Genomic DNA, 22,583 nt, shown 5'->3' on the forward strand with positions numbered 1-22,583 from the left:
GATTTTGCCTTGTTAAGTAATCTGAAAATCCTTTCTAAGAAATTGGTGAATTAAGCCCTTTTACATTTATTAATAGGATCTAAATGTTTGACATGTTAAAAGATCTTAAAAAATTTAAGATCTGAGCAAAAATTGATTCAAAAGGGCAGTGCCAAACTGGAAATTTTTAATAGCTCCACTGACGGAAGCCTGGGGAGAAAGTTACAGAGAAAAGGTGGAAGCGAAGTAAGGAAATTACTGATCAGCTGCAGCTTAAAGCCCAGTTGGCTCTTTGTGATGGGTTGTCCTTAGGTCTTAATTTTGTAACCTGGAAGCATTTACTGTCTTAGGTTTTGGTTTGCTTACACAGGGTTCTGTGGCATCAGGGCATGAGTCTAATGGCCTCCTTGTTTAATTAATTTAACAGGCATCAGTTTTGTCACATTAATGTTATGTATATTTCCATATATATAATATATACACGCACCCCTAATCTTATTGCTTTACATTCCTATTCTTTCACTGGATGGTCTTTACCAGTCTGATCCATGAACTGTTTGTTACTAAGCCATGGCATATGTACAGAAAGCAAAAGAACACATTTAGAAATGTTTAGGCAATCTGCCGTAAAGTCCAAGCATATGACTGTGTATTTTACAAAAATAGCGGTTTGCCATTGTTCGGGGGGGGGGGGGAAACAAAAAACAAAAAGCAAACAAACAAACAAAACTACTGGTCCTTCCCGACCAATAGTTTGAGAAGTACTGGTCTACAGTGTTTGCTTGCTCTCTCCCTTTTGCATATCTTTTTGTATTTAGAAAGGTTTGTGTTTCTTTGTTCTGATGTCTTCTTATTAATATTTTGACATGAGCTAATATGGTGTATGAACTTACTAACATCTGTGTATGATACCTTTAATCCCCCTTTTACTACTTCCTCCTAACACCCTACTATGAACGAAATTGACATTAGCTAGTGACCCCTTCTTCTCCCTGTTTCCCATTCCCCAGAATCTACTTTCAACGAGTACCTTTTTGCTCCCCATTGATACCTGTGAGACAATCAGAGGGCTTTCCTCTACGTCTCATATCCTCTTTCTCATCTACCCTCCATCCTTTGGCCATTTCCTCTTACACCCTCTCCCTTAGAACCTACAGGGACTCCAATTTATACAAACAAATACACTGTATTTAGTGCTTACTACCACTACTACTGTTGATGTCTCTTCCATCATTTTGGTTGTCTGAAGCTTGTTCTCCAGTAAATTTCCCAGGAAAGACTCATAGGAACTATACTCTGGGTTCTTACGTGGGCATAAACAATTGTGACCATTACATTTAAAGATCAGTGTAGCTGGATATAAACTCCTTAGCTCAGGTTTGCTTTCCTTGTATTTCTTAAACGTTACCCTGTTGTCCTCTGGCATAAAGCACTGCTATTGCCAAATCTGATGACAGTCTCATTTTCTTTCTTTATAAGGGCTATTAATCTTTAAATTTGGCACCAGAAAGAATTTTTTCTTTTTATTTAAAGATCAGTAGTTTTACTAGACTATGTTTAGGTGCAGGCCATTCTGGGTCAATTTTGCCAGGTATGTCCTTTCAATATGTAGTGCAAGTATTTTTTTTAATTTCAGAAAAATATTCTTGAATTATAATTGATAATATATGTTCTCTTTCATTACACTGATTCTCTTTTTTAGGTACTTCTATGATACTAGATCTCCTTTCCTGTTGTCTATATCTTTTTTACATATATGTATATATATAAGTATGTATATATATTTTATCTTTTTATTTAAAAGATAGTCATTCTTTCCCATTCTATTTTTCTTAAAGCATTTTTCTGTGGTGTTCATTCACGGCTTTGGTTGTTCTAATTTAGTCTGAGATTTTAAAGTGAATTTTTCTTTCTTCTCTAGTAGTTTCCCAAATTTTATAGACTTGCTTTTCAAGTCTGTGTTTTCTCTAATTAGCATCTTCTTGAGTTTTTTAAATTTGGGGTTATGCTGTTCTTTCAAGGCTTCTATCATTTATTTCCCTTTTATTTAGCTTGATATGAATTATTAGACTGTCATTTTTGGGTCGGCCTGTCTTGCCAGCATGCGTTTCATGTCTGTAGGGACATTATTGTGTTTCACAGGTCCATTTTCCCTTATGGCTTTGACCGCAATTGTTTTCTGTACTAACGTTTAACTGGCATGAGTTTTCTTTACTCTTAGGAGGGAAGGTGGGATCAGGAGAGTGCCCTGGCTTCACAGCTCTAGCCCCCCGCATCTGTCTTGGGAAGCGTTCACAATGACAGCCTCACAGTGTCTGGTAGCTACCCTTTCCCCCTCCCCAACTTTTATCTAGATCTTCTCTTTCTCTTGTCTCCTTTGCCCCTATTGTCTCTTTCCTGCTCAATACGGATTCCATCCCCAGCATTTTCTCGTCAGTGCGGGGCTTTGTCTCAGAGGGGACGTTGGTTACGTCTGTTATGGGTCTCTGTTGAGGGTCCATGGGGCCCAGGCTGCCCCAGCACCACCCACAGTGGTGCTCTGTGTTCACCCACAAACTGGAGCCAACAAGACTCTACAGGCTCCTGGGGCCACAGGAGGCCTTTCTGCCTCCTTCTTTCTGTTTCCTGTAACACGCATATCTTAACATCACCAGTCATTGATTCCAACCCACACATATACCGGGGGTTCACAGGGATATGTTTTCCCACCACTTGACTGTAGATGTGGCCTGTGAGGTTTTGCTTTTGCTCTCCTAGTTGCTCTGTTTGTATGGGGTGATTTGGGGAGTTCAAAAATGATGCCAGCTTGCTGCCATTTTCCAGATTACCGTTAAAAAGACTAAAAGTTTGGATGCTTCTGTTTTACTTGGTTAGTGAGCATCTCTCTGCCTCTGTCTACGGTAACAGTCTTTCTGATGCGCTACATTGTTTCATCGTCCTGGTCCCATCATCAGCCACGCATGTTAACACTCGAATCTTCAGCAGTGAAATCTCCGCAGTTCGGGGATCTGTTGATGTCATTTCACACTGCCAGGACCCTATCTAATGCCTCCCTCTCCAGTCTGGGAAGAATCCCACTGCGGTCCTGAGTGTCCTGGGCGCTGACACTGAGGCCAGTAGAACACGGGTCGCCCTTCGGAAGTGCCCCTTCGTGATCACCGGCCCTTGGGACAGTAGGAAACACCTCTTCTTCCTTTCCTCCCCGCAACAGGGTATTAGCAATGATTCCTTTTTTTTTTTTAAATTGAAGTATAGTTGATTTATAATGTTGTGTTAATTTCTGCTGTACAGCAAAGTGACTCAGTTATATATATACATACATTCTTTTTCACATTCTTTTCCATTATGGTTTATCTCAGGATATTGAATCTAGTTCTCTGTGCTATACAGTAGGACTTTGTTGTTTATCTATTTTACATATAATAGTTTGCATCTGCTAATCCCAAACTCCCAATCCTTCCCTCTCCCACCCCCCTCCCCCTTGGCAACCAGAAGTCTAGTCTCTATTGTCTGTGATTCTGTTTCTGTTTCATAGATAGGTTCATTTGTGTCATATTTTAGATTCCACAAATAAGTGATATCATATGATATTTGTCTTTGTCTTTCTGACTGACTTCACTTAGTATAATAATCTCTAGTTGCATCCATGTTGCTGCAAATGGCATTATTTCATTTTTTATGGCTGAGTAATATTCCTTTGTATATATATTGCCACATCTTCTTTATCCATTCATCTGTCAATGGACATTTAGGTTGTTTCCATGTCTTGGCTATGGTGAATAGTGCTGCTATGAACATAGAGGTGCATGTATCTTTTAGAATTATAGTTTTGTCTGGATATATGCTGAGGAGTGGGATTGCTGGATCATATGGCAACTCTATTTTTAGTTTTCTGAGGAACCTGCATACTGTTTTCCACAGTGGCTGCACCAACTTACATTCTCACCAACAGTGTATGAGGGTTCCCTTTTCTCCACGTTTGTTATTTGTAGACTTTTTTTTTTGTGATATGGTTTATTTTAATAAAAAATACAGCTGAACATTTATCACAAATTATATGAAACTATACACAATGACATTCTCTCTGCATCGTAACCAACACTGATGTGTGTAACTTGAATTTTTAGATGGATTATTTATAATCCTTTAAAGTGCAATTTATTTAAGGGTTTAAGCAAATCATAGGATAAAGGATCTTTCTAATAAATGAGTAACATTAAAAAGATGATATATTTGGATAAATCTTTCAAAAATCAGAACTCATTTTGCCAAATGTACTTGTGTTGTAATAATAACACCCTCCCCTGGCAAACCCCAAACTTGACTTAATTGCTGAGGATTAAGAAGATCCTCTAAAGAGCTTTTCTTTTTTTAAAAAATTAATTAATTAATTAATTAATTTATGGCTGTGTTGGGTCTTCGTTTCTGTGCGAGGGCTTTCTCTAGTTGTGGCAAGCGGGGGCCACTCTTCATCGCGGTGCACGGGCCTCTCACTATCATGGCCTCTCTTGTTGCAGAGCACAGGCTCCAGACGTGCAGGCTCAGTAGTTGTGGCTCACGGGCCCAGCTGCTCCGCGGCATGTGGGATCTTCCCAGACCAGGGCTCGAACCTGTGTCCCCTGCATTAGCAGGCAGACTCTCAACCACTGCACCACCAGGGAAGCCCCTAAAGAGCTTTTTCTGATGTTAACATTTTTTTGTCTGTTCGATACATACTAACTAAAGTGAACTAAGAGTCTAGAGTAGTTCCTTTAGCAGCCCTGAGTTCTATAACCACAGTGGAGTTCCTGTTTGAACTTAAGAGACTGTTATGAACTTTCTCCGTTCTATTTGAGGGGAAAATGAAGAACTCAGTTGCTTCTCTGACTCTCAGCGGCGTAACTGTGCTTTGGGCTACAGTGTTAATGTCTAGGATGAAATTAAGGTAGTAAAAATGGGAGTTATCTAAGAAATAACCAGAAAATGCTTTAGAATAGAAAATGAACTATGAGAGGAACATTTCTAGGAGCTGTCTGACAGGATAGGAGGGATTGCAACACAAAGGCCATTCACTGCTGTGACTGTATATTGTCATTGTTTTTGTTTTTTGTCCATTTCCTTCTGTTGGTGGAAATAATTGATTCCAATATGCTGCTGCCACCAAAAGATGACCATTAGAGGATGAACAAGATTCCTTTTCAACAGTAACAAAGGAGCAAAATATTTCTTAAGGCAGCAATGCTAGCCTGACTTTACTCTACTTGAAGATTATTTCCCTCTTGAAAAGCCTCTTACACGAGCATCTGCAAAGTCGTATGTTGCTGTACTGGCTCAGCAATTATTCATCCAGAAAGAGGGTACTTTAGGGGTTGGAGGTGGAAGGAAAAAAAGAACTTTTCCCTCCAAGTGTACACACAAAGCTTTAGCCAATCTTAGGAGCGCTATGATCACAGGTTTTCGCTTTCCTCAAAGTTCCTTTTTGGAAATTCTGGATGGAGGTGAGTAAGGCCCCTTGGCTCACGCCATTCACAGCCTGGGGCAGAAGCTGTGTGGGTGCCTCTGTGCTCTCAGGAGGCAAGAGAGCTGCTGGTGGCGGAGAAGGAGGTGGAGGAGGAGGAGGAGGTAATGCGGGCATCCCTGCTGTGGAGGGTGGAGTCGGTGATGACGGGGATGTGAGAGGTGAGCTGGCCCTAGATTCTGCTGAATTACTGGAGTTGCTGTATTTTGCTGAATGCTCTTCACTATTTTCAACAGCAGATTGTTTTGACTTCTTTCAAACTATAATCTTCCTCTATTTTCTTTCTTCTTCAGATCCATGGTGAGACTGAGGTCTCATCAGTCTTTGATGCTGGTGGACCTGTTTCTGTTCGTCAATTAGCCTCTTTTCTATACATTCTTTGGCAATGCTCGATGCCTCTTTTAACTTTGTGGGGATCTTAAACTGTGGCTTTTCGGAAGTAGTTAGCAGAACATCACTGAATAATGGCATCTGTAAGAGCCAGGAAATGGTGGACCTGCCATCTTTACAGGCTTCACAAGACAGTGTAGACTCCAACATGGCCACCACAGCCATAGACAGTGCAGGAGAGAAGGAGTCTATAGGCACCGAGTCTGGCGGTCGTCATCTCATACAGTAAGTGGCCAAAGCAGTGGACGTCCACACTCTCCAATGTATTGATTTTCCTGAATTGTGAGAAATAAGATCAGTAGAAAGAAGGAAGGCCCAACAAGGAATTCTCAAGGTCCAGCAGCCGGCAAGTGTCCCCTTCCAGCAACACATTGGAAGCATGAAGATGCCCATAAGGGAATCCCTTGTCAAGGAGAAACTTTAGTACCGCTAATATTTGTTGCCCGTATGTTTTTATTTGCTGGAGTTCACGGCCTTGAATCTTCTTAGGGTTGCAGTAGTACCTTAGGAATGGGTCTTTTGGTTTTGCCTTGTAGATCAGGTCCTTCAAAGTTCCTTTTTCATTAAACATTCTAATTAGCAATGCTGAGGATTTGTTAGCTGTGGCAAAGGTAACATGATAGATGTAAGGGTGCAAACAGGACGGCAGAAGTTTGATTAGACACTGAAAATCTTTATCTGACAGATACTTGTCAGGACCGAGGTCAGCCCAGCTTAACACTAGCTGCTCCTTTGGCTGATTTTTAATCTTCATCAAGAAATATTTCTTCCTTATCCTCCAACCTATGTATTTCAATGGTTCCGCCATCTCCCACTTTGGTTCTGATTGGAAGAACATGGAAACCTGTTGTAAGGCAATCTCAGTATAGTCTGCAGAATAGTTGTTTGGATCTAAAAGCTTCTTAACCAGCTCACAATTAGACAAGATATGATTTGTGGTGATAATGTTGAGATAGTTCTGAAGACCTTTCTGCCTCCCAGCTATGAATTCATGATCCATGTTACCGATCAGTTTTGTCGGAGGAAGAGGTAGACTTAGGCCTGCAGTCTGCAAGCTGTTGTTCAGCAAATCAAAGTCACTGTATCTCCTAACAATCTGCCAACTATTTTCTACAGAAATTCCTCTTTGTACTCAAATGATATATTCCACGTGGGACTGCAGGCTCTGGCTCGCCTCGATGGCTGCTGTCAGCGGCACCGTGTTGTCCAGCAGGACCTTGCTGGCCGGTGGCTTCTCCATGAAGGCCATCCCGGAATGCCCATTCACCACCAACGCCTCGGGACCAGGGGCAGGTCCAGAGGCACCGACTCCCATCACCTGCCGGGATCCGCCGCCACTGCCCAGACTTTTTAATGATGGCCATTCTAGCTGGTCTGAGGTGATATCTCATTCTAATTTTGATTTGCATTTCTCTAATAATTAGCAATGTTGAGCATCTTTTCATGTGCCTATTGGCCATCTGTATTTCTTCTTTGGAGAAATGTCCATTTAGGTCTTCTGCCCATTTTTCTATTGGATTGTTTGCTTTTTATGCTGTTGAATTGTATGAGCTGTTTGTGTATTTTGGAGATTAAGCCCTTGTTGGTTGCATCGGTTGCAAATATTTTCTCCCATTCTGTAGGTTGTCTTTTCATTTAGTTTATGGTTTCCTTTGGTGTTAGCACTGATTCTTAATGAGGGTGGTAGAGGATGAGGCTTAGAGAAGTGTGACGCCAGTGGGAAGATAGAAAGATGAGGGAAATACACTGGAAGCATTCAGTAGTTGGACAGAAAGCTTCCCAAGGGATGATTAGACATCTGTTAGGGTTGTGTTTGGAGTCTCTACTCTGGGTGGTGGAGAGAGAGAGGATGCCCTAAGAATTAGCCCTGGGTCCAGACGCCTTGGGCAGAGAAATGGGAAGAGAATGACTCTTAAGAGAGAGAAAAAAAAAGAAAGAAAGACAGTAGCCCAAGGATCTAATTTCTCTGGGGGTCCATTTTCTTCTTGTTCAGGCAGCTTAACATAGGAAGCAGATTTATCTTCAAGGCATTTAAAGTTATCCCTGCTTAATGTTCAGCTTAGAAACTCTTTCAACTTGAAACAGAAAATCTTTCATTTTATAGATAGAGATTGACACAAACAGGCATCCAATGGGAACGTTTGAAAGACATGGCATTTTGTGTGAAAGTGTTTCTATCAAAGACAAACTGATGGTATCAAATCTGTTGCTGTTTTAATAGAGGAGAGAAGAAGAGAGGCAGAGAGGTTGGAGAGAGGGATGTCATAGATACGGAGAAAATTCCCAACAGGAGGACAGGGACCAGCCAGCAGACACTGGAAGGGGTCATTAGCTCTGCCAGTTTCATCAATGCTTTCATCTTCATTTGTTCACAGTTAAAGGGTGTGTGGGTGCATTCACGTGCTGTGTGGGTGCATCCGTGTTCTGTGTGGGTGCGTCCGTGTTCTGTGTGGGTGCATCTGTGTTCGGTGTGGGTGCCGGTGCTGACACAGCCTCAGGCTCTGGGAAGGAAGTCCAGCAAGGACTGGGTAACAGGGTCTAAAGGTGGAGAAGTTCAAAGAACTGACAGCCTGATTGGAGTCCCAGTGGATGATTTAAGAGCTTAAAAGCATTGAATATTCAGGATGAATTTTGAGGAATCCACAGAAATTCCAGGGAATTTAACTTAAGGCCATATCATAATTAAAGAATTCTTATATATGGTTTAAGCTGTATGGTTCAAGTAAGTAGACTTGTCTGCCTTAAGCAAGATTTGTCACGTTGACTTCAGAGAGAGGGGCAGCTTTCTATTTCTGAGCCACTTATGTGTTCTCTGTTTCAGATGCTGTTTCTTTCATCATTGAAGAAGGATCAATGGACTTGAGGTAATTGCAACTCTATTTTCCTCTCTATGGTATTAATATTTTTTGAAACTTTTTGTCTTGTTTCCTGGGTATCATGGATGGAGCAGGTAGGTTAATACCAAAAAGCTAGGAGGACTTCCCTCCTCCTCCTCCTCAGTAACCCCCTTTTCCCTTCTAGCCTTGTTAGCCTGTTCTTCACAGAAGGTAAGGTGAATATTCTCCAGTCCTGCCCTCAGCCAATGTTAATGTTCTGTTGTTCACCCTGAAATATACATCAGTTAGACTACCAGAATACTCACTGATCTGTACTGTGAAAAAAACAAAAAAAGGTAAACTATATGAATCAGAAAAGGAAAAAGAGTGAGTCACTAAAAGGAAGGTGTTTCTGGTCTATTAATTTTGGCTACACAGTATAAAACAACCAGCGTGTGAAAGATTTTCAGCTTTCATCAAAATAACCTACATAAAATCACTAAGAGATCAAGCTGGAAATAATGGGGCATATTTTTGAAGTTAAAATGTTAGCGTTGAGCTTGGATAAATGGAAGGTGGCCGTGATCTCTGGCGGTGCATTAACCTTTTGCCTCAGGCATTTCTTTCTATATTATGGTTCCAAAAAAGTCAAGAGCCTGCTCAACAGACTCTCTGGGTCCCTAACTGCCCAAGCAATTGGGTGTGTGTGTGTGTGTATGTGCGCACGCGCACACGTGCTTGTTGTTGGGTGGGGTGTGCTGGATTGGGGAGGCGTAGTGGGAAGCTGGCAGTTGGCTTTGAAATATAGACAGACATTCCCTACAACCTTAATCCTTCCCTCCTTTGGAATATCTGCGGTTCACAGGCTCCATTCTTCCCACCTTGCTCCTCCATCGTGACTTACTGTTCTTAGCGTCTTTGTCATTCAATCAGGATTTCTCTAGAGCAGATACCAGACCCTTTAGTGGCACTCAGTGGATCCCAGGGTAGATTTTGTCTGTTAGAAACATTATGCATATTTTAGTCCCCTAGTCAAATACAAACGAAACAGGAGGGAGTGATGGAAACTTATAGAAACTTAGGAGCCCGACGGCTTCCTTTTGTACACTGGCTTGTCAAACATTTGAACCTCTATCATCATGTCTGTTTACTTAAACCTACTAAGTCTAAAACTGGATTCAGGTTTTTCCTCTAAACATTCATTCTTCTGAATTATGTTTTGGTGATACCATATTCCACAACCCCTCAGTTTTCCTGGGTTTTTTCCCCATGTGTTTACTTGATTCAGTCATTTATTCAACAAATACCTACTCCATTCTCATTCTGTGAGTCAAGATACTGGGTACTCTGGGTGGGGCAGTGAACATCGGCATGTTCTCAAGACTTTACGATGCAGCAGACTTCTGTTTGCCTACTCTCTCCCTTCTGTCCACGCCTCCATGACTATCAGTGTATCTTTGTGCCTCGTTTCTTCCTTCTCATCCCTGCTTAGCCATTCGGACAGGGATCCCCCTCCATCATGCCTGGTCCACAGCAATCCACTGCTCACTGTCTTCTCTAAAACTCAGAGCATCCATAATCCAGTTCCTAATATCTGACCTGTTCCAGTAGTTCTCAACCCTAGTCGTGCATCAAGTTCTATTGGTAATTTTACTTGGTTATTTGTTTGCAACACATATGTCCAGGAAGCACCTGGAAAGTAGGTGAGTCAGTAAAGTTCCCCTTGGAGCTGATGCGGAGCCAGGTTGGAAAAGACTTACTCTCTTACTTGTCACCTACCTAAACCTTCACCTTGTGCAGGCTAAACAGATCTATAATCACCATTCTTCAAAAATGTCACACACACCCCTGCCTCTGGTTCTTCATTCTACTCTGAAGCTAATGTTTCTCCCCTTATCAGAGCCCTAAATTCTCGCTCCAAGTCCTAATGGCAAATGCCATGCCATATTCATCTTTGACTTTCCCAATAATTAAGAATTATTTATTGAATGTGAAGGGTGGCAGAATATGCCACCCTAAAATATGCCTCATTGGTGTAAGGCTAATTTCGAGCTAAAAATGCAAATGCAGGGAAAGGTCTTCTCTGAATTCCCCGACATACAGATCCGCCCAAAGGAACTTAACTCTCATCCATCCCTTCCTGGGAGTTTCATCACCCAGGGAAGACTGACTCTTAACAAACGAGAGGACACTAGAAGTCCCCATCACAGCCAGACAAGCTCTGTCACAACCATCACGTCTCCCATCTACCCTTCCAAGGCCCTATCCATCTTTCCTAAAAATCATTCACTCTCCTTGAAGTGGCCTACATCCCCCTTCCACTTCCGCTATTAAGACAGTATGGTATATAAATGCTCAAATCTCACATCTCTTTTGGGTATTCACTTTTTTCCCCCCGGGGATGCCCCCATGGATATAACATTAAAAGTTATTGCATTTGTGCTCTATTTACAATAGCCAGGACGTGGAAGCAACCTAAGTGTCCATCAACAGATGAATGGATAAAGAAGATGTGGCACATGTATACAGTGGAAGATTACTCAGCCAGAAAAAGAAAGGAAATTGAGTTATTTGTAGTGAGGTAGGTGGACCTAGAGTCTGTCATACAGAGTGAAGTAAGTCAGAAAGAGAAAGACAAATACTGTATGCTAACACATATATATGGAATCTTAAAAAAAAAAAAAAAAAAAAAGTCATGAAGAACCTAGGGGCAAGATGAGAATAAAGACACAAACCTAGTAGAGAATGGACTTGAGGATATGGGGAGGGGGAAGGGTAAGCTGGGATGAAGTGAGAGAGAGGCATGGACATATATACACTACCAAACGTAAAATAGATAGCTAGTGGGAAGCAGCCACATAGCACAGGGAGATCAGCTCGGCGCTTTGTGACCACCTAGAGAGGCAGGATAGGGAGGGTGGGAGGGAGGCAGACACAAGAGGGAAGAGATATGGGGAAATATGTATATGTATAACTGATTCACTTTGTTATAAAGCAGAAACTAACACACCATTGTAAAGCAATTATACTCCAGTAAAGATGTTTAAAAAAAAAAAAAAAAAAGTTAGTGCATTTGTATACTTTTTCTCCTGTTAGTCTGTGTTGTTAGTTTATTTCATAGACCCAGCTATTGAACCTGGGAGAGTAGAGGGAAAGTTTTCCTTGCCTACACATGCATGACTCAGCTTCAATCCCCCCCCTCATATTTAAGTCTTCATACTTCAGGTTTTAAGTCTTCAGCAGCCTCTTTTTAAAAAAAAATTTCTATTTTATTTTATTTTTTAATAAATTTATTTATTTTTGGCTGAATTGGGTCTTCGTTGCTGTGCGCGGGCTTCTCTCTAGTTGTGTCGAGCAGGGGCTACTCTTTGTTGGGGTGCACGGGTTTCTCACTGCAGTGTCTTCTCTTGTTGCGGAGCACGGGCTCTAGGTGCATGGGCTTCAGTAGTTGTGGCTTAAATGCTCCATGGCATGTGGAATCTTCCTGGACCAGGCCTCGAACCCATGTCTCCTGCATTGGCAGGCGGATTCTTAACCACTGCGCCACCAGGGAAGTCCAAAATTTTTATTTTATATTGGGGTACAGTTGATTAACAATGTTGTGTTAGTTTCAGATTACAGCAAAGTGATTCAGTTATACATATACATGTCTCTATTCTTCAAATTCTCTTCCCATTTAGGTTATTACAGAATATTGAGCAGAGTTCCATGTGCCATACAGTAGGTCCTTGTTGGTTATCTATTTTATATATAGCAGCGTGTATATGTTAATCCCAACCTCATAATTTATCCCTCCCCCCAACCTTTCCCCTTTGGTAACCATACATTTGTTTTCTAAGTCTGTGCGTCTGCTTCTGTTTTGTAAATAAGTTCATTTGTATCTTTTTAAGATTTCACATAAGCGATATCATATGACATTTGTCTTTCTCTGACTTACTTCAGTTAGTATGATGATCTCCAGGTCCATCCATATTGCTGCAAATGGCATTATTTCATTCTTTTTTATGGCTGAGTAATATTCCATTGTATACATACACCCCATCTTCTTTATCCATTCCTCTGTTGATGGACATTTAGGTTGCTTCCACGTCTTGGCTACTCTAAGTAGGCTGCAGTGAACACTGGGATGCATGTATCCTTTCGAACCATGGTCTTCTCCAGATATATGCCCAGGAGTGGGATTGCTGGATCATATGTTAGCTCTGTTTTTAGTTTTTTAAGGAACCTCCATATTGTTCTCTGTAGTGGCTGTACTGATTTACATTCCTGCCAACAGTGTAGGAGAGTTCCCTTTTCTCCACACCCTCTCCAGCATTTATTGTTTGTAGATTGTTTTGATGATGGCCATTCTGACTGGTGTGAGGTGATATTGCATTTTAGTTCTGATTTGATATTTCTCTAATAATTAGTGATGTTGAGCATCTTTTCATGTGCCTCTTGGCCATCTGTATGTCTTCTTTGGAGAAATGTCTATTTAGGTCTTCTTCCCATTTTTTGATTGGGTTGCTTGTTTTCGTTTTGATATTGAGCTGCATGAGCTGTTTGTAGATTTTGAAGATTAATCCCGTTGGTTGGATCATTTGCAAATATTTTCTCCCATCCTGTGGGTTGTGTTTTAGTTTTGTTTATGGTTTCCTTTGCTGTGCAAAAGCTTTTCAGTTTAATTATGTCCCACTTGTTTATTTTTATTTCCATTACTCTAGGAGATGGATCAAAAGGGACATTGCTGTGATTTATGTCAAAGAATGTTCTTCCTATGTTTTCATCTAAGACTTTTACATATTTGCTATAGAGTCTGTTATGTGGCAGCTGCATGGTGGTTTGGAGGGGAGGATGGCAGCCCGCAGCCTCCAGCCCCCCACTGCGCTCCTGCCCCTCTCCCCCCACCATTTCACCACATTCTTCTCAGTCTCTCTTCCTTCTCCTGCCAGAGTTAATTTTTCTGAAACAATTGTATCATGACAGGACTCACCCCCACCCCCACCCCTGAAGAAGCCTGTGATGGTGCCCAGTGATTACAGATAAAGAACAATTCCAAGGTGATGCCCAAGGCCTCTTAAAATCTGGATCCCATCTTTTGTTTCAGTATCATCTCTGTCATTTCTTCACAAGCAAAAGATGCTCCCATTATTTAGGTACTGCTCTCAGAATGCACTTTGCTTCTGTCACATCCATATGCCCTTATGGTACTGCTCCTTTTAGAACGCCTTGCCCCCTTTCTTCATCTGGAGAAACCTCACTCACCTTAGGGCTGGTTCACATGTAATCTCTGAACAATGCCTTCCCTGAGCTTCTAGACAGAAGACAATTATTCACTCCTCTCTGCATCTGTAGTCCTTTGTACTTACCTCTTATTGACTGTGTTGGCATTCCTGTGTGCCTCGGTCTTTTCTGCTAGATCGCGAGAGCCTAGAGGCCAAGAAATGCATTGATTCCACAGATTGTTTTGAATAGTATGAACATTTTAACAACATTAATTCTTTCAATCCATGAGCACACATTTGTTTTTGTCTTCAAGTTCTTGCATCAAGATCTTATAAGTTTCCGTGTACAGGTCTTCTACCTCCTTGGTTAAATTAATTCTTAGGTAAATGTAAATGGCATTGTATCCTTACTTTCTTACTAGTGTACAGAAATGCAACACATTTTTGTACACTGATTTTGTATCCTGCAATGTTACTGAATTTATTAGTTCTAACAGACTTTTGATAGAGTCTTTAGGGTTTTTTATACGTATTTATTTTTTCTATTGAAATTCATTCTATTTAATTCTTAAATATAGTTTTGTAATACATTAATTGCCCTAGACTATTTATTCTAGAGATTCCATTCCAACCCTATATGTATTGGGGTTTTTTTGCCTAATTGTTCTGGCTAGGACTTACAAACTATGTTAAATATAAGTGATGAGAGTGGGCATCCTTGTCTTTTCCTGATGTTAGAGAAAAATCTTTCAGCTTTTTTCACTGTTAGGATATTAGCTGTGTGCTTATCATATGTGGCCTTTATTATGTTCATGTATGTTCCCTCTATACCCACTGTGTTGAGAGTTTTTATCATAAATGGACATTGAATTGTGTCAAATGCTTTTTTTGTCTCTGTTGAAATGATCATATGATTTTTATCTTTCATTCTGTTAATGTGGTGTATCACATTGATTAATTTGCAGATGTTGACCCATCCTTGCATTCCTGGAATAAATCCCACTTGATCACAGTGTATGACCCTTTTAATGTAGTTTTTTTTTTTTTTTTTTACTAGTAAATACACCTTTTGTTATTTATTTGTTTATTTATTTTTAAACATCTTTATTGGAGTATAATTGCTTTACATTGTTGTGTTAGTTTCTGCTGTATAACAAAGTGAATCAGCTATACGTATACATATATCCCCATATCCCCTCCCTCCCTCTTGCATCTCCCTCCCACGGCTCTAGGTGGTCACAAAGCACTGAGCTAGTCTCCTTGTGCTATGCAGCTGCTTCCCACTAGCTAGCTATTTTACATTTGGTAGTGTATATATGCTCATACCACTCTCTCACTTCGTCCCAGCTTACCCTTCCCCCTCCCTGTGTCCTCAAGTCCATTCTCTACGCCTGCATCTTTATTCCTGTCCTGCCCCGAGGTTCTTCAGAACCATTTTTTTTTTAGATTGCATATATATATGTGTTAGCATACAGTATTTGTTTTTCTATCTCTGACTTACTTCACTCTGTATGACAGACTCTAGATCCATCCACCTCACTACAAATAACTCAATTTCGTTTCCTTTTATGGCTGAGTAATATTCCATTGTATATATGTGCCACATCTTCTTTATCCATTCATCTGTTGATGGACACTTAGGTCGCTTCCATGTCCTGGCTATTGTAAATAGTGCTGCAATGAACATTGTGGGACATGACTCTTTTTGAATTATGGTTTTCTCAGGGTATATGCCCAGTAGTGGGATTGCTGGGTCGTATGGTAGTTCTATTTCTAGTTTTTTAAGAAACCTCCATACTGTTCTCCACAGTGGCTGTATCAATTTGCATTCCCACCAACAGTGCAAGAGGGTTCCCTTTTCTCCACACCCTCTCCAGCATTTATTGTTTGTAGATTTTTGGTTGATGGCCATTCTGATTGGTGTGAGGTGATACTTCATTGTAGTATTGATTTGCATTTCTCTAATGATTAGTGATGTTGAGCATCCTTTCATGTGTTTGTTGGCAATCTGTATATCTTCTTTGGAGAAATGTCTATTTAGGTCTTCTGCCCATTTTTGGATTGGGTTGTTTGTTTTTTTGATATTGAGCTGCATGAGCTCCTTGTATATTTTGGAGATTAATCCTTTGTCAGTTGCTTTGTTTGCAAATATTTTCTCCCATTCTGAGGGTTGTCTTTTAATCTTGTTTATCATTTCCTTTGCTGTACAAAAGCTTTTAAGTTTCATTAGGTCCCATTTGTTTATTTTTGTTTTTATTTCCATTTCTCTAGGAGGTGGGTCAAAGAGGATCTTGCTGTGATTTATGTCATAGAGTGTTCTGCCTATGTTTTCCTCTAAGAGTTTGATAGTGTCTGGCCTTACATTTAGGTCTTTAATCCATTTTGAGTTTATTTTTGTGTATGGTGTTAGGAAGTGTTCTAACTTCATTCTCTTACATGTAGTTGTCCAGTTTTCCCAGCACCACTTATTGAAGAGGTTTTCTTTTCTCCATTGTGTATTCTTGCCTCCTTTATCAAAAATAAGGTGACCATATATGGGTGGGTTTATCTCTGGGCTTTCTATCCTGTTCCATTGATCTATATTTCTGTTTTGGTGCCACTACCATACTGTCTTGATTACTGTAGCTTTCTAGTATAGTCTGAAGTCAGGGAGCCTGAGTCCTCCAGCTCCGTTTTTCTTCTCAAGATTGCTTTGGCTATTCAGGGTCTTTTGTGTTTCCATACAAATTGTGAAATGTTTTGTTCTAGTTCTGTGAAAAATGCCATTGGTAGTTTGATAGGGATTGCACTGAATCTGTAGATTGCTTTGGGTAGTAGAGTCATTTTCACAATGTTGATTCTTCCAATCCAAGAACATGGTATATCTCTCCATCTGTTTGTGTCATCTTTAATTTCTTTCATCAGTGTCTTATAGTTTTCTGCATACAGGTCTTTTGTCTCCTTAGGTCGGTTTATTCCTAGATATTTTATTCTTTTTGTTGCAGTGGTAAATGGGAGTGTTTCCTTAATTTCTCTTTCAGATTTTTCATCATTAGAGTATAGGAATGCAAGAGATTTCTGTGAATTAATTTTGTATCCTGCTACTTTACCAAAGTCATTGATTAGCTCTAGTAGTTTTCTGGTAGCATCTTTAGGATTCTCTTTGTATAGTATCATGTCATCTGCAAACAGTGACAGTTTTACTTCTTCTTTTCCAATTTTGATTCCCTTTATTTCTTTTCTTCTCTGATTGCTGTGGATAAAACTTCCAAAACTATGTTGAATAATAGTGGTGGGAGTGGGCAACCTTGTCTTATTCCTGATCTTAGTGGAAATGGTTTCAGTTTTTCACCATTGAGAACGATGTTGGCTGTGGGTTTGTCATATGTGGCCTGTATTATGTTGAGGTAAGTTCTCTCTTTGCCTATTTTCTGGAGAGTTTTTTTAATCATGAATGGGTGTTGAATTTTGTCAAAAGCTTTTTCTGTGAGATTATCATATGGGTTTTATCCTTCAATTTGTTAATATGGTGTATCACATTGATTGATTTGCATATATTGAAGAATCCTTGCATTCCTGGGATAAACCCCATTTGATCATGGTTTATGATCCGTTTAATGTGATGTTGGATTTTGTTTGCTAGTATTTTGTTGAGGACTTTTGCATCTATGTTCATCAGTGATATTGGCCTGTAGTTTTTTTTGTGTGTGACATCTTTGTCTGGTTTTGGTATCATGGTGATGGTGGCCTCGTAGAATGAGTTTGGGAGTGTTCCTCCCTCTGCTATATTTTGGAAGAGTTTGAGAAGGATAGGTGTTAGCTCTTCTCTAAATGTTTGGTAGAATTTGCCTGTGCAGCCATCTGGTCCTGGATTTTTGTTTGTTGGAAGATTTTTAATCACAGGTTCAATTTCAGTGCTTGTGATTGGTCTCTTCATATTTTCTATTTCTTCCTGGTTCAGTCTTGGAAGGTTGTGCTTTTCTAAGAATTTGTCCATTTTTTCCAGATTGTCCATTTTATTGGCATATAGTTGCTTGTGGTAATCTCTCATGATCCCTTCTTTTTCTGCAGTATCAGTTGTTACTTCATTTTCATTTCTAATTCTGTTGATTTGAGTCTTCTCCCTTTTTCTCTTGATGAGTCTGGCTAAAGTTTTATCAATTTTGTTTATTTTCTCAAAAAACCAGCTCTTAGTTTTATTGATCTTTGCTATTGTTGCCTTCATTTCTTTTTCATTTATTTCTGATCTGATCTTTATGATTTCTTTCCTTCTGCTAACTTTGGGGTTTTTTTGTTCTTCTTTCTCTAATTGCTTTAGGTGTATGGTTAGGTTGTTTATTTAAGATGTTTCTTGTCTCTTGAGGTAGGATTGTATTGTTATAAAATTCCCTCTTGGACCTGCTTTTGCTGCATCCCATGGGTTTTGGGCCGTCGTGTTTACCTAGAAACAAATTTTTGTTTCCTCTTTGATTTCTTTAGTGATCTCCTGGTTATTAAGTAGTGTATTGTTTAGCCTCCATGTGTTTGTATTTTTTACATTTTTTTTCCTGTAATTGATATCTAGTCTCATAGTATTGTGGTCGGAAAAGATACTTGATGTGTTTTCAATTTTCTTAAATTTACCAAGGGTTGGTTTGTAACTCAAGATATGATCTATCCTGGAGAATGTTCCATGAGCACTTGAGAAGAAAGTGTATTCTGTTGTTTTTGGATGGAATGTCCTATAAATATCAATTAAGTCCACCTTGTTTAATTTACCGTTTAAAGCTTGTGTTTCCTTATTTATTTTGATTATGGTTGATCTGTCCATTGGTGAAAGTGGGGTATTAAAGTTCCCTACTATTATCATGTTACTGTCAATTTCCCCGTTTATGGCTGTCAGCATTTGCCTTATGTATTGAGGTGCTCTTATGTTGGGTGCATAAATATTTACAATTGTTGTATCTTCTTCTTGGATCGATCCCTTGATCATTATGTAGTGTCCTTCTTTGTCTCTTGTAATAGTCTCTATTTTAAAGTCTACTTTGTCTGATATGAGAATTGCTAGTCCAGCTTTCTTTTGATTTCCATTTGCATGGAATATCTTTTTCCATCCTTTCACTTTCAGTCCGTATGTGCCCCTAGGTCTGAAGTGGGTTTCTTGTAGACAGCATATATACAGGTCTTGTTTTTGTATCCATTTAGCCAGTCTATGTTTTTGGTTGGAACATTTAGTCCATTTACATTTAAGGTACTTATCAATATGTATGTCCCTATTCCCATTTTCTTAATTGTTTTGGGTTTTTTATTGTAGGTCTTTTCCTTCTTGTGTTTCCTGCCTAGAGAAGTTCCTTTAGCATTTGTTGTAAAGCTGGTTTGGTGGTGCTGAATTCTCTTAGCTTTTGGTTGTCTGTTAAGGTTTTAATTTCTCTGTTGAATCTGAATGAGATCCCTGTTGGGTAGAGTAATCTTGGTTTTAGGTTTTTCCCTTTCATCACTTTAAATATGTCCTGCCACTCCCTTCTGGCTTGCAGAGTTTCTGCTGAAACATCAGCTGTTAAGCTTATGGGGATTCCCTTGTATGTTATTTTTTGCTTTTCCCTAGCTGCTTTTAATATGTTTTCTTTGTATTTAATTTTTGCTAGTTTGATTGATAATGTGTCTTGGCGTGTTTCTCCTTGGATTTATCCTGTATGGGACTCTCTGTGCTTCCTGGACTTATTTCCTTTCCCATATTAGAGGAGTTTTCAACTATAATCTCTTCAAATATTTCCTCAGTCCCATTTTTTTCCTCTTCTTTTTCTGGGACCCCTATAATTCGAATGTTGGTGTGTTTAATGTTGTCCCAGAGGTCTCTGAGGCTGTCCTCAATTCTTTTCATTCTTTTTTCTTTATTCTGCTCTGCAGTAGTTATTTCCACTATTTTATCTTCCAGGTCACTTCTCTGTTCTTCTTCCTCAGTTATTCTGCTATTGATCCCTTCTAGTGGATTGTTAATTTCATTTGTGTTGTTCATCATTGTTTGTTGGCTCTGTAGTTCTTCTAGGTCCTTGTTAAATGTTTCTTGTATTTTCTCCATTCTATTTCCTAAGATTTTGGATCATCTTTACTATCATTACTCTGAATTCTTTTTCAGGTAGACTGCCTATTTCTTCTTCATTTGTTTGGTCTGGTGGGTTTTTACCTTGCTCCTTTATCTGCTGTGTATCTGTCTGTCATTTTGCTTAACTTACTGTGTTTGGGGTCTTCTTATCACTGGCTGCAGGTTTGTAGTTCCTGTTCTTTTTGTGTCTGCCCCCAATGGGTAAGGTTGGTTCAGTGGGTTGTGTAGGCTTCCTGGTGGAGGGGACTGGTGCCTGTGTTCTGGTGGATGAGGCTGCACCTTGTCTTTGTGGTGGGGCAGGACCATGTCTGGTGGTGTGTTTTGGGGTGTCTGTGAACTTATGATTTTAGGCAGCCTCTCTGCTAATGGGTGGGGTTGTGTTCCTGTGTTGCTAGTTGTGTGGCATGGGGTGTCCAGCACTGTAGCTTGCTGCTCGTTGAGTGGAGCTGGGTCTTAGCGTTGAGACGGAGATCTCTGGGAGAGCTGTTGCTGACTAATATTATGTGGGGCTGGGAGGTGTCCTCTGGTCATGTCCTGAACTCAGCTCTCCCACCTCAGAGGCTCAGGCCTGACACCTGGCCGGAGCACCAAGACCCTGTCAGCCACACAGCTCAGAAGAAAAGGGAGGAAAATAAATAAATAAAATTTAAAAAATAAAGTTATTAAAATAAAGAAGTAATTAAAAAACAAGAGAGCAACCAAGCCAATAAACAAATCCACCAATGATAAGCATTAAAAAGTAAACTAAGATAAACATAAAAATCAGAAACTAGTCTGTCGCATACAGCAAACCCCAAGCCTATAGTTGCTCCCAAAGTCCACCGCCTCAATTTTGGGATGATTCGTTGTCTATTCAGGAATTCCACAGATGCAGGGTACATCAAGTTTATTGTGGAGATTTAATCCATTGCTCTTGAGGCTGCATGGAGAAATTTCCCTTTCTGTTCTTTGTTCGCACAGCTCCTGGGATTCAGCTTTGGATTGGCCCCTCCTCTGCGTGTAGGTCGCCTGAGGGCGTCTGTTCCCGCCCAGACAGGACGGGGTTAAAGGAGTGGCTGATTAGGGGTCTCTGTCTCACTCAGCTGGGGGAAGGGAGGGGTACAGAAGGAAGGGTGAGCCTGCAGCAGCAGAGGCCCACGTGACGTTGCAACAGCCTGGGGCGTGCCGTGTGTTCTCCTGGGGAAGTTGTCCCTGGGTCACAGGACCCTGGGCAGTGGCGGGCTGCACTGGCTCCCAGGAGGGGAGGTGTGGATAGTGACCTGTGCTTGCCCATAGGATTCTTGGTGGCTGCAGCAGCAGCGTTAGTGTTTAATGCCCATCTCTGGTGTCCACGCTGATAGTCGCAGCTTGCGCCCGTCTCTGAAGCTCGTTTAGGCAGTGCTCTGAATCTCCTCTCCTCATGCACCCCAAAACAATGGTCTCTTGCATCTTAGGCAGGTCCAGACTTCCTTCTGGCTAGTTCTGGTGCACTAGCCCCCTTCAGGCTGTGTTCATGCAGCCAACCCCAGTCCTCTCCCTGGGATCCGACCTCTGAAGCCTGAGCCTCTGCTCCCAGCCCCCACCTGCCCTGGCGGGTGAGCAGACAAGCCTCCTGGGGTGGTGAGTGCTGGTCGGCACCCGTCCTCTGTGCAGAAATCTCTCTGCTTTGCCTTCTGCACCCCTGTGTCTGCGCTCTCCTCTGTGGCCCCGAAGCTTCCCCCCTCTGCCACCCGCAGTCTCCGCCCGCGAAGGGGCTTCCTAGTGTGTGGAAACCTTTCCTCCTTCACAGCTCCCTCCCACTGGTGCAGGTCCTGTCCCTATTCTTTTGTCTCTGTTTTTTCTTTTTTCTTTTGCCCTACCCAGGTACGTGGGGAGTTTCTTGCCTTTTGGGAGGTCTGAGGTCTTCTGTCAGCATTCAGTAGGTGTTCTGTAGGAGGTGGTCCACATGTAGATGTATTTCTGATGTATTTGTGGGGAGCAAGGTGATGTCCACGTCTTACTCGTCTGCCATCTTGAAGGTCCTCTTAATGTATTGTTGAATTCAATTTGCTAGTATTTTGTTGAGGATTTTTGCATCTATATTCATCAGGGATATTGGCCTATAATTTGTGTGTGTGTGTGTGGGTGGTATTTGTGTGTGGCATCCTTGTTTGATTTTGGTATCAGGGTAATTCTGACCTTGTAAAATGAGGGCAAGTCATTTTTAAAAAGTCATTTTAAAACCTTGTTTGGAAGTGTTCCCTCTTCTGTTTTTTGGGGAAGAGTTTGTGAAGAATTGATACTAATTCTTTAAATATTTAGTAGAATTTACCTGTGTGGCTGCCTGGTCCTGGATTTTGGTTTGTTGGGAGGTTTTTGATTATTGATTCAATCTCCTTACTGGTAATTGGTCTGTTCAGATTTTCTATTTCTTTGTAGAAATTGAAAATGTATTTAATACAGCTAACCTACTGAACATCGTAGCTTAGCCTAGCCTACCTTAAACATGCTCACACCACTTACATTCGCCTACAGTTGGGCAAAATCATCTAACCCATAGTCTATTTTAAAATAAAGTGTAATTTATTGAGATTCTACTGAAAGTGAAAAACAATGGTTGTTAAGTGCACTGGTTGTTTACCCTGTGATTACATGGTTGACTGTAGCTTGCTGCTGCT

General features: G+C 40.7%; 1 protein-coding gene and 1 pseudogene across 7 annotated transcripts in view; both read right to left on the bottom strand.

The window, feature by feature from the left end:
• Positions 1-22,583, bottom strand: part of DLGAP1 (DLG associated protein 1) — an 850,590-nt gene that overhangs the window by 437,037 nt on the left and 390,970 nt on the right. The gene's annotated exons all lie outside the window — the stretch shown is intronic.
• On the bottom strand, positions 650-7,230 carry LOC309640211 (PX domain-containing protein kinase-like protein pseudogene; annotated as a pseudogene). Its single transcript has one exon. The product of its transcript is annotated as a PX domain-containing protein kinase-like protein pseudogene (transcript).

The sequence above is a fragment of the Balaenoptera physalus genome (genome assembly GCF_965194825.1).
Source record: "Balaenoptera physalus genome assembly, chromosome: 12".
Classification (NCBI taxonomy): domain Eukaryota; kingdom Metazoa; phylum Chordata; class Mammalia; order Artiodactyla; family Balaenopteridae; genus Balaenoptera; species Balaenoptera physalus.